This window comes from Lepidochelys kempii, chromosome 1 (assembly GCF_965140285.1).
Source record: "Lepidochelys kempii isolate rLepKem1 chromosome 1, rLepKem1.hap1, whole genome shotgun sequence".
Lineage (NCBI taxonomy): Eukaryota > Metazoa > Chordata > Testudines > Cheloniidae > Lepidochelys > Lepidochelys kempii.
The window spans coordinates 308,301,482-308,314,266 of NC_136380.1; positions in this window are offsets into that span (position 1 = coordinate 308,301,482).

A 12,785-nucleotide genomic window follows, 5' to 3' on the forward strand; every position below is an offset into this window, starting at 1 on the left:
CCCTTAGTCAGATCTAGAAGTCAATGGAACTACTCTGGGGTAAAAGCAGTGCTGATGACATCAGAATCTGGCTCTGTATTTCTAAGTGCTTTTTCATTCATTTAATTTATTTTAAAATTACATTTGTTTCCTTACATTAATCAGTTTAATTCATCGAAGCTTCCTTACAAACTCAGGGCCTGATCCTTAGGAATAGCGCACCCATGTCTCTTAGTGACTTCAGTGGGCATTGAGGGTATTCAGAATCTCTCAGGAAAAGCCCCCTCAGTTAATTAAACTTCCACCAGCCGTGTTCAGGCATCAGGCTGTATCCTAACGAGACATTCCAGAAGAGTTTTAATGTATAATAAATGGATGGACTGTTTTTATTAATAATAAAACATGAGAAATCTATTTTTTATTTTTGGTTCTCACCTATAAGCGCACAGCCATATCAAAAAGCACAGGAAATGGCTTCAATGTCCTAATTTGCCTAATACTATTATAATTATTGTTATTCATCAGCTGTCAAGTTACATACAAGAGCTATATCAGCAACAGTATCTACTGCCAATCCACTTTTACCGCACGAAAAAGTGTCCCATAATGCTCAGGGAAAAGCCCTCTTCATTTAGGATGGCAGAAAGAAAAAAAAAGTACTATTTGTAAGGTGTTTTCTGTCAGGCTTCCTTTTAGCGAGCTGGGGTCTGAGTGTCTCTGCTTTGCAACAACTGTTGAAGAGTTGGAGTTTAGAGCCATGGCTCCTGGTAAGGCATGCAAAGAAAACATAAAGCTGCTGATCTGGAGCCATGGTTCTGACCTGGAAACACCAGCTCTCTAAAATGTTGTTGAAAAGCAGAGTTCAGATTTGATGGAGCACCTGAGGATTAACCTAAACCATGACGACACCACCCAGTGTCAGGTGAATTTGAGAGTGGAAAGAGAGTTTGCTAGGAGTATGGCCAGAGCACAATGCATCACAGCAATCTGGGCTAACTGTATGGCTGAACCAAAAGGTCACAGTACTCTTGTCTTATGCAGACCAGTTCTAACCCCTGTGGTTTCTGTACTCCTCCAGAATGAATACCCTTTTTAATAAATGAAGTCCTTTCTACACTTGACACCTGAGGAGTCAAGGTGAAAGGGCTTTGTTCAAATCTTTCCTCAGTCAGGATCCTAGAGCCCCACTCTCTCTCCTCAGAATCAGAGAGATGCCTATCTCTTCCTCACACCTCTGTCTTTTTTCTCAATAGTGTTGTGTAGTGAGTGGTTTTACAAGTCACATGGTTTTGTTTCTGTTCTCTCACTGGAAAAGTGCACAACTACTTCTGGAATAAATACCTGAGGATATGAATTTAGGATTCAGTTTCTGAGAACACTCAGACATGTCCCTTTGATATTACTTTCTGCAAACATTAATTTGAGCTAGTTGAATAGTCTCAGAAAGCAAATATGAAATACGCATGGTGCATGAGTCTGATGCATGACACATCAGCAAGTGCATTGAAAATTCTAAAAGGTATTTTGTGGCAAGTCATTTGCATTGTTCACCTGGTTCTAGTGATCAGTACAGAATATAGTGATTTTCATTTTTTTTTTTTTGGTCCTGAAATTTGAGAGAATTTAGTGCTCATATAAACAATCGTGGCCAGAATCAGGCACAGCACAGACAAGCAATGTGCAAACTTTTACAACACTGCTCTTCCATGGTGTCTCAAATATTGACTTGCATCAACCCTCCTATTCTTCCCTGTGATTGATTTGAACAGTGGCTGCTTTGCTTGCCAAGTTCTTCGGTTGTTTTGTGATGGAGATAAATTAGGGCTAGAATTAGACCAACAGGCAAATTTTGGGACCTGAGCTACTGTTTTGAAAAAGAAGAGATATTTTCTTAATTATAGATCAAATTAGGAACATCCTTGCATGCCTCTGTACTGCCCTAATATAATGAAAACTGTGTGGTTTTGTTGTGCAATGCAGAATCCACACAAAGGTTTCCACACCCCTGGTCATTCCAGATTTAATGGTGGTGGGCAATTTGGTGAAAAATAAGTGAGTCTGCCACAAACAGCATACATGGACAATGAGCCTACAAACCCTCATGTCCCAAATCCTGTTTTTGAGAGCAGCAGACTGCCTGCTACTTCCCCTCAGAAGCTATAGTAGAAAGCAGCAGGCTGGCTTGCTAGGGTTATGTTGCATTGATTTTGATGGAATATACTTGCCCAAAGAGTCAAAGGTGTTAACATGTCTCTGTTAATGTCCAGAATTAAACAGTGTTAAACAAGGTTCGGTGTTTGTTGTAGACAGGGGTAATAACTGTCCTTTTTGGGGAAAAAGAGAATTTAGTTGAGATGGGCTGGAGCTGTTGTTGTTAAAGTCTGATCCCATTTCTTAAAAGACAAAGCACCATGTGGGGTTAGACAAGAAAAGCAAAGATAAAAAATGCAATTTCAGTCACTGGTATTGACTTTCACTTGCAACCTCACTGCTGAAGAAACACAAGCATGGCCTGTGTTACTAGCCATTCCAAGACCTGGCAAACTTGTACCAGCATAGAGCTGTTTCGGACTTTGCTTTTAACAAAGTCTTTCTGTTCACAGGCTTTGAGCAGGGTTGCAAAACATACTATCTTGGCTGGCTAACCCAGACTCTTATTGAACAGAACTAAAAAAGAAGTGGGATAGGAAATAGAAGAAATAAAGCAGAGAAGGAAAAGGACACCAAGGGGGAAGCAGGGGGAATGACAAAGTCTCATATCCCAGCTGGTGTTTGGGATTCAGCTGGAGCCAGTGGAGGTGGCAATGTCATCTGAGTCCCTCTCTTGGCCTGTCTTATCAGGACCTCTCTCTCAGGATCAGGAAGACAAAGGGCCAGTGGTGTCACAGTGGATCCCAGGGTCCCAGGAGACAATGGGGATGGCAGCCATGAGGGTGAAGCTCACTTCTTCCTATTCTCCAATCTTTCAGTCAGCCAGCACCTGCTTTTATATCCATTAATTTTCCCTCCAAACTCTTTATGAGGGCCCAAGAAGGAGAATGGTGGATGAGTAGCCCAACCCCTCATTCTTTTGTCGACCAATTAGACCTAATTTCTGACACACCAATTTTGATTAATTGATTTCAGGTCCCACATTTCTCTTGTTTACCACAGTCCTTGTTAGAACATTAGGCCATCTTGTTTAGACGAATTCAGTCTGTCTCCATGTTGCACCTTTTCACATAGACATTTATTGCTGTAGGTAATTGTGACATTTTATAAACTTTCACTTATTTTTACAGTTCAGATCACAATTAGGGTAAATTTGTGGACCCAACTGTTACAACAGTTACCATGCTTCAGAGCATATACTGGGACTAAGGATTCCCTCCCTCTGTCATTCTATACATTTACATATAGATGTAAGAAGAAAACCATTTTCTTTCTTTTACGGGGTTGAACCCTGCATGCTGTGCATTTTATTTTCCATCGCACTCAACCCAGCAACTGACTTGTATTTTCTGTGGAGATAGCAGCAGAGCCACTCCCACAGCAATTTAGTTTGGAAACTTCCTACAGATTAAAGGGTTTCTCCTAATCTGAAGTTTGTCTCCTCTTTGATACCATGGTGTCAAGGTTCTTTCCCCACTCTAAACTCTAGGGTACAGATGTGGGGACCTGCATGAAAGACCCCCTAAGCTTATTCTTACCAGCTTAGGTTAACTTTTATCTTTTGTCCTTGGACCTTATGCTGCCACCACCAAGCGTGTTAAACAAAAAACAGGGAAAGAGCCCACTTGAGACGTCTTCCCCCCAAAATATCCCCCCAAGCCCTACACCCCCTTTCCCGGGGAAGGCTTGATAAAAATCCTCACCAATTTGCATAGGTGAACACAGACCCAAACTCTTGGATCTTAAGAACAAGGTAAAAGCAATCAGGTTCTTAAAAGAAGAATTTTAATTAAAGAAAAAGTAAAAGAATCACCTCTGTAAAATCAGGATGGTAAATATCTTACAGGGTAATCAGATTCAAAACAGAGAATCCCTCTAGGCAAAACCTTAAGTTACAAAAAGACACAAAAATAGGAAATTACATTCCATTCAGCACAGCTATTTTACTAGCCGTTTAAACAAAACAGAAATCTAACGCATTTCTAGCTAGATTACTTACTAAGTTCTAAGACTCCATTCCTTTTCTGTTCCCAGCAAAAACATCACACAGACAGACAGAGCCTTTGTTCACCCCCCCGCAGCTTTGAAAGTAACTTGTCTCCTCATTGGTCATTTTGGTCAGGTGCCAGTGAGGTTATCCTAGCTTCTTAACCCTTTACAGGTGAAAGGATTTTGCCTTTGGCCAGGAGGGATTTTATAATTCTGTATACAGAAAGGTGGTTACCCTTCCCTTTATATTTATGACAATGGGTCGTTCTGGTTCCATCTGAGTATATTCATCATCTAATACAGTCCTGGAAACTGAGGAGAATAAGACAATGTATGGATTAATGGGGTGACAGTGGACTGTGGCATCTACATATGATGTGCTGCAGTCCATTTTCCTACATTCTCTAACACATTGTTTTGGAAGACAGCATTATCTCAAACATGATTACTTTTAAAAGTACCCTGTCTAAGTTTTACTATTTTCTCTCTCTCTCCTTTGTACATAAGACCTCAATTCTGAAAACAAACACTCGTGCACTTTCTTAATTTTAAAACACATGAACAGTCCCACAGGCATTATTGTCTGAAATTTAACCACACAAGTATTTAAGGTTAGGGCCTAAATACCAAACAAGTAAAGTAAAGTGAGCAAAACATTTAGGATTTGTAACATATATAAGTAAGCAAACCTGCATATGAAAGAAGAAAGTTTAATGGTTTTCTTATTTAAGACAAACAATTATGCAACAGAAAGGTATCACAATTTAACAGCTGCAGTTATCTAAGTTCTGCTAACTGCAGAAATAGAATGGAAAAACTGTCCAAGAATACTTTCAATGAGCTCTATCACTGGAAAGTTATAAAAAGGTGCAATTTCAGCTCCAAACTCACTCCACTAGCTCTTAATGACAGTCATCGGTCATCATTCACATGCCCATCTGCTTGGTCTTCTGCAAATCTCAAATAGCAGCATCTCATCAGCAGAGGACTGATAAAAAGGCACAGGAAGGCAGTAGGAGGAGCAGAGCTAGCTGAGCCCTTATTCAGAAAGATCTCAAAGAAGGGTGACTTTTTCTCCACTCGGGCCCTGAGCAGAAGACTATCGATACAAGGAACACTGTAAATAATGCTTCCACAGAGAACTGAAAAGGTGTTAGAACTTAAACTGCACAGCATGGATATTGAACCAGTGGAGTCTAAGCCATTTCCGTGGTGCAAGAAGGCAGGAATGGAACATGCCCAGCTACAGTTCCTAGAGGGTTTCAGTCGGACACCAGAAGAGGTCAGGAAGAGATTCCCCCACAACTACCCCCAAGTATATTCTGGGAGGATCCCCCCCATCTCCTTCCTCTGAAATATCAGGGCTGCTCATGGCTTGAGACAAGACTTTGGGCATCCTGGCTGAGGGTTCTGAAGTGGCACCAAGCATTCTCTCTCTTTCTCTCTCAGGAGCTTAGCTGGCTCATTCATGCTCAGATGCCCAGATATGTAAAGGCAGAGCTCTGAAGGAGGCAGGACTATCTGAGCATTCTGTATGCTCTATTACAGGCTGCTCCAAAGTCCACTGAAGTCAAGGGGACTCTTTCTCTTGATGAGTCACTTGCTGAGATTATCTGATTCCAACTCACTTAATCATTTCCCTGCCATTGTGGAGACCTTGGGCACATGTGCACTTCAGTTTCTTCTGTTCTCTGGCTGTGGCACATCATAGTCTAGTCTCCTGTGTGTTGTAATACTTAGATCTAATTTTGGTTGTTGGGTTTAGTGTGTACATGCTGGGTGGTATTAGTGGCCTATGATATACAAGAAGTCAGACTAGATGATCGAGTGGTCGCTTCTGGCCTTAAACTCCAACTCTAATACTTGCTAGAGACATTAATAGAACTATAGTAGATCTAAGAGATACCTGAATTTATAAATTATTAGTTCAACCTGAACAATCAGACCGGGGACTTTTTACTGTGTATCCACTATATTTTTATTCTTATTTCTTGGCAGCAAAGAAATTACTGTAAGATATACTCACAGCTGCATAGTACAACACACAATGTAGTAAAAGGACAAAGATGCACAAAGATCTGGCTTTGAATTTATTAACAAAGCACATCCTTACATGCAACAGCAGAGCAATACCAACTAGAGTATATGCTAATTAAAAAAAATTCGTTGGTGATGTGAAAAAAAAATACAAGCACAGTTAAAGCAATTACTTGACTGGTTTTGATCAAAAATTCAAGTAATTACACTGAGCCTTATGTTGACAGGGACTAACACAAATGGCTCCCAACAGCTTTATTTTAGGTTAAAATTTATATTACTATCCCACATCTTGTTTGGGACTGCAGAAATACCAAATGCTTTTTGGAGACAGTTCCACTGACTTCAGAGGACCTCTTGTCAGACCCATAATGTAGCAGAGTGAAAACATAGAAAACATGTATAGAGGTACATGTTTAGACCACTACATGGCAGATGTCTCTCATTACATAAGCATAAATCATATATGAAATCACTTTCAAAAGGGAACCAGGGATACTAAAGCTGTTAAGCTAGAAACAGATTTATAAACATATTTTGTGCATCTCAGTGGATAACAAAAGCTGAATTTTGTGTAATACAATCTTGTGTGTGTACTAATTGCCTACAATTAGTGAAATCTTTTTGCATAGGACATCATCAATAGAAAAATTCATTTGGGACTTCAATGGACCAAGATTTCATTCCTTGTCAGATACTAAAAAGACACCCATTGTTATCTGCAGTGTTGTGTAGCCATGTCAGTCCCAGGATATTAGAGAGACAAGATGAGTGAGGTAACAGCTTTTATTGGACCGGCTTCTTCTGGTGAGAGAGAAGACTCCGTGTAAGTCTGAAAGTTTGTCTCTCTCACCTTTCTAGACCTGAAGAAGAGCTCTGTATAGCTTGAAAGCCTTTCTCTTTGACCAACGGAAGTTGGTCCAATAAAATATATTACATCACCCATCCACTGTTCTCAGCATGTAGTCACCCACATGCTCGCTACAAGAGCTGGGTGAATAATGCACAATGTGTCAATGAACAGTAGTTTGCATTTTTAAACAAATTCACTTTGTATTTTGAATGCCTTTTGTATTCATTTTCTGTGTGTCTTCTAGCAAATGAGTTTGATGTCAAGAATATTTGCTGAAACAGTGAATTTTAAAAGCTATTATTGGAAGTTATTCAGAGCAAGCAAGTTTAAAATTTCTAATCCCGACTGTTAATACCTTAGACTTGGTAGTGAGAGAGATGCTCATCCAAGCAGGGAACATCCCTGACTTTTCTGTACCCAGTCAAAGCCTCTGGTGTTTCAAATACTTCTATCAAACTGATCAGACCAAAAATTATTCGCACGAACATCTTGGGGAATATTTCTGAATATAACAAATACATTTAATAAAATAGTGACCTACTGATGGATAATATTTGAATAGAAGAAAAGTACTGTAATCAAAATGCATCAAGTCAGTTATTGGTTATGAATGGCATTTACTCAGCTCTTTCCACTGCATGTTTACTCTAAGTAGAGCATTAATATAACTAATCTATAACTCAGGTGATAGGATTTATTGGCCAGTTACTGATTTAGTAAAGCCTCAGGCTACCAAGTGCTATAGGAAATTAATGTTTAGAACCACAGCTCAACTGTTATACCACTCTGTTTGTGGTGTTGTTATAGCTGTGTTGGTCCCAGGATATTAGAGAAACGAGGTCGGGGAGGTAATATCTTTTATTGGACCAACTTCTGTTGGTCAAAGAGACAAGTTTTGGAGTTATACAGAGCTCTTCTTCACGTCTGAGAAAGGTACTTAGGGTGTCAGAGCTAAATTCAAATGAATGGTCTCTTAGAATGTTTTGCATAAGTAGTTAACACATTCTAAGAGACCATTCAAGGTGAAAAATATATTACCTCACCTACCTTTGTGTATCTAATACTACTCTTTGAAAATGTAGGAGAAAAACATCATTATCTGCCTACCTACACTCACAGGACAAAAAAGGGGACAGGGGGTAGTGAGTTACAAATTGTTGTAATAAGCTATTAATCCAGTGTCTTTGTTGTTATTTATTTCAAGATCCATGCCTATCACAACATGTGGTGTACCTCATCCAGTGCACTAAATGCCCCAACCACTGTGCGTGTGAAACCAGACCATCAGTATGGTCCCAGATGATCTCATACAAAAATACAACAGACAAAAATACCATATCACCTGTGAGTGAACACTTTTCACAAAATAATTCCTCCATATCTGACCTCTCAGTCCTTGTTCTCAAAGGAAACCTTCACAACACTTTAAAAAGACAAATTTAAGGACTTAAATTCATAACTTTGTGAGATAGTAAAAATCATGTTCATAATAAAAACACTGGCTATATGGCTTTTACAACAATCTGTAACCCACAACATCCCTGCAATCATAAGACAAAAGAGGGGGGTGAAACAGGCCACTTCACTTTAGCGCTGTACATACTACGGCTTAAGTCAATGTAAGGGTTGTAAATAAGCTACCACCCCTCCCCAAGCAACGTAAGTTACATGGGCCTAAGCATTGGCAAGGAGAGCACTATGTCAGTAGGAGAGCTTCTCCTGCCAACGTAGCTACCACTGCTTGCGGGGGCTGGAGTAATTAAGTTGACGGGAGAGATCTCTCCCATCTTGCAGCACAGGATCTCGTCCAAGAGGCGAATATAGCTGGACCACTTGGTAATAGTGACCGTAATATAATTACATTTAACATCCCTGTGGCAGAGAAAACACCACAGCAGCCCAACACTGTAGCATTTAATTTCAGAAAGGGGGACTACACAAAAATGACGAAATTAGTTAAACAGAAATTAAGAGGCAAAAAGTGCACAAAGTGCAAGCTGTATGGAAACTTCGTAAAGACAACATAATAGAGGCTCAACTTAAATGTATACCACAAATTAAAAAACATAGTAAGAGAATCAAAAAAGTGCCACTGTGGCTAAACAACAAAGTAAAAGAAGCAGTGAGAGACAAAAAAGCATCCTTTAAAAAGTGGAAATTAAATCTAGTGAGGAAATTTCCTAGTGAGGAAAATAGAAAGGAGCATAAATTCTGGCAAATGAAGTGTAAAAATATAATTAGGAAGGCCAAAAAAGAACAATTAGCCAAAGACTCAAAAGTAATAGCAACATTTTGTTTTAAGTACATCAGAAGCAGGAAGCCTGCTAAATAACCACTGGACAATCAAGATGCTAAAGGAGCACTCAAGGGCAATAAAGCCATTATGGAGAAACTAAATGAATTCTTTGCATCAATTTTCATGGCTGAAGATGTGAGGGAAATTCCCAAACCTGAGCCATTCTTTTTAGGTGACAAATCTGAGGAGCTGTCAGAGATTGAGGTGTCAATAGAGGAGGTTCTTCTGTCCTGGGGTCAGAGAAGAGGAGATGAGCTGGGACAAGACAAGTCAAGCTGAGATGCCATGCTGATTCTTCAAAGTCTCCTTTTAAGGGACCCCCAAAAGGGTGGAGACAGGAAAGTGGAGTGGACAGCATAACTCATCCGCTCATGATTTTATTTATCAAATCCATTTCCATAAAGCCAAACTTAGCATAGGTATATAAACAAAAAGTAAGGATGAAGTAAGTTTAAACTTGACTCAGTCCTTGAGCCATACCAATAGGCCTTTTTGTTTGGACTAATTGATTTTCTTCATCTGGTTTTCCTGTGCCTGTTTATAGCACATGCTACGGAGGGTAACGTGACCTACTTTTCATGATTAATTTTCAAGCAGGCAAAGAGTTATAGGCCCAATTGTTACAACTAAATGCCAGAATGATAGCCTTTATCGCAACTGCATCACATTCTACTTGTGGTCCACCATAGCCCCTTAGATCCTTTTCAGCTGTACCATCCCCTAGTCAGTTATTCCCCATTTTATAGTTATGCATTTTATTTTGCCTTCCTAAGGAAGGGAGGAATTTTCTTTACTGAATTTCATCTTGTTGATTTCAGACCACTTCTACAATTCATCAAGATCATTATGAACTCTAATCCCGTTCTCCAAAGTGCTTGCAAGCTCTTCCAGCTTGGTGCCATCTGCAGATTTTGTAAGTATATTCTCCCCTCCATTATCCGAGTCATAAATGAAAATACTGGATCCAGGACTGTCCCCTATGGGGCCCAACTAGATACACCCTCCCAGTTGGATAGTGAACCACTGATGACTATTCTTTGAGTACAGTCTTTCAATCAGTTGTGCACCCACATTCTAGTAATTACACCTAAACCACATAACACCTAGTTTCTTTGAGAATGTCATATGGAACTATGTCAAAACCCTTATGTGATATTGGCAGACTAGGTGCTATATCATGCCAAGGCTCCTAGGTCTCAACTGAACACTGACAAACACATAGCTGGAACTAGTCTGGCTCACCTACTTGTTGCCCTTTTTTGTACTAGGTATTAGAATTAAGGATGTGTTTAGTTTGTGGACTTTATGAAATACTTGTAAACTGCTGCATGCATTAATCTCACTTAGAATATCTATATCCCATGCTATAAGGTAATTAAGTATTTGATCTGTAACTGTAAATCACCAGACAGGAGAGAAATGTTAATGAGTGTGAACTACTAGTCTCCAACAGGAGGTGTTATCTGCTGCCCAACAAAGGAGGTTCATCAACACCAGACAAAATATTGTGGAACATCAGAACACAAGTCTTTGTTGATTGCTTCCCCCACTCCCCCTGCCTTCCCACTGAAGAGGAGACATGCAAGTGAATTCCTCCCAACAGTTGAATTTGAAATTCAAAGTCGAAGGCGGTAGAAATAAAAAGCTCTAACAAGGAGGACTGTACCTTTTATGATGCTTGGACTTTGAGGGGCAAGAATTACTAAGCATAAGCAAAAGATCCCTAGTGCTTGGCTTGGGGTAGCCCTAAAGGATACACAGAGCTTGCTTATTATAGAAGCTTCTATTATTTTTGCAACTTAAGACTGGAATTTGTGTGTGTTTATATATGTTTACGCACTCTAACCTTGAAAATAAGAGCTAATGCCTTTCCCTAGTAAATAAATCTTAAGATAGCCAATCCTATAATAAACTACAAGTATCGTCTTTGGTGTGAGATCTAAGGTTCAACTGACCCGGGGTAAGTGACTGGTCCTTTGGGACAGGGAGAAACCTGTGATCTTTGGTGTAAGGGACCATCTATCATAAGGTAAAACTTATCTGGAGGACAAGAGGGATCAGATTACCCAAGGGGACTATCTGGGACTCTGTGTTAAGGCTGTTATAGTGCTTGAGGAATTTATAGTTGACAACCAGCTGGTGAAATCTAAGTAGAACTTACAACCAATATGGGGTTTGTGCCCTGAGTCTTAACAGTCTGCCTTGAGGTTGGTATTCACACTCTTGAGCCACTGCAGGACAGCTTGACACCTTACTAAAAATCAAGATCTATCACTTTACTGCATAAGTCAGCAACTCTGTCAAAGAAAAAGAACAGGTTGGTTTGGCATGATTTGTTCCTGACAAATCCATGCTGGCTATTCCTTATAACCACATTATCCTCTAGTTGCTTACAAATTGATTGTTTAATAATTTTTTCCAATATATCTTTCCAGAAACCAAAGTTAGGCTGAGTGGTCTATAATTCCCTGGGTATTCTTTGTTCCCCTTTTTAAAGATAGGTGCTATGCTTGCCATTCTTCAGCCTGAAGATAATTACTAGCAGTTCCAAGATTGTGTCAGCTAGTTCCTTATACACTAGGATGAATTTCATCAGGTCCTGATGACTTGTATACATCTAACTTTTCTAAATATTCTTTAACCTGTTTTTTCCCTATTTTGGCTTGTGTTTCTTCCTCCTTGTTAATATAAATTCTGTTGAGGATCTGCTCATGATTAATCTTTTTAAGGAAGACTGAAGCAAAACAGGCATTAAACACCTCAGTGCTCTTGATGTCATCAGTTATTAGCTCTCCTTCCTCCCTAAGTAGAGGCCTCTCCTTCATCTTTCTCTTGCTCCGAATGTATTTAAATAATCCCTTCTTATTGCTTTTTATATCTCTTGCTAGGTGTAACTCATTTCCTTCCTTAGCCTTTCTGATTTTGTCCCTACATGATTGTGCTATTCTTTGGGTACTCCTCCTCAGCAATTCATCTAACTTTGTAGGATTCCTTTTTGATTGTCAGATCATTAAAAAGGCCTCTTGCTATTCTTCCTATCTTTCCTTCACATTGGGATAAAGGCACAACTGCAAACTAAGACTGTCTCCTTGAGAAATTGCCAGCTCTCCTGAATTCCTTTATCCCTTAGATTTTCTTCCCATTGAACCTTATCTAAAACTCAGAGAACTAGTAATGTTTGCTTTTTTGAAGTCCATTGTTCTTATTCCGCTGGTCTCACTCTTTCCTTTCCTTAGAATAATGAAATGTAGTATTTCATGATCACTTTCACACAAATTGTCTTTCACCTTCAGATTCACAACTAATTCCTCCCTGTTGGTCAGAATCAAGTCTAAAATGGCTGTCCCCCTGACTCCTCTCTGCACTTTCTGAAACAAGAAGTTTTCCCCAATACATTCCAAGAATTTCTTGGACCTTGTGTTTTGCCATATTACTTTTCCAACAGATGTCTGGGTAATTAAAGTCACCCATTTCTACCAG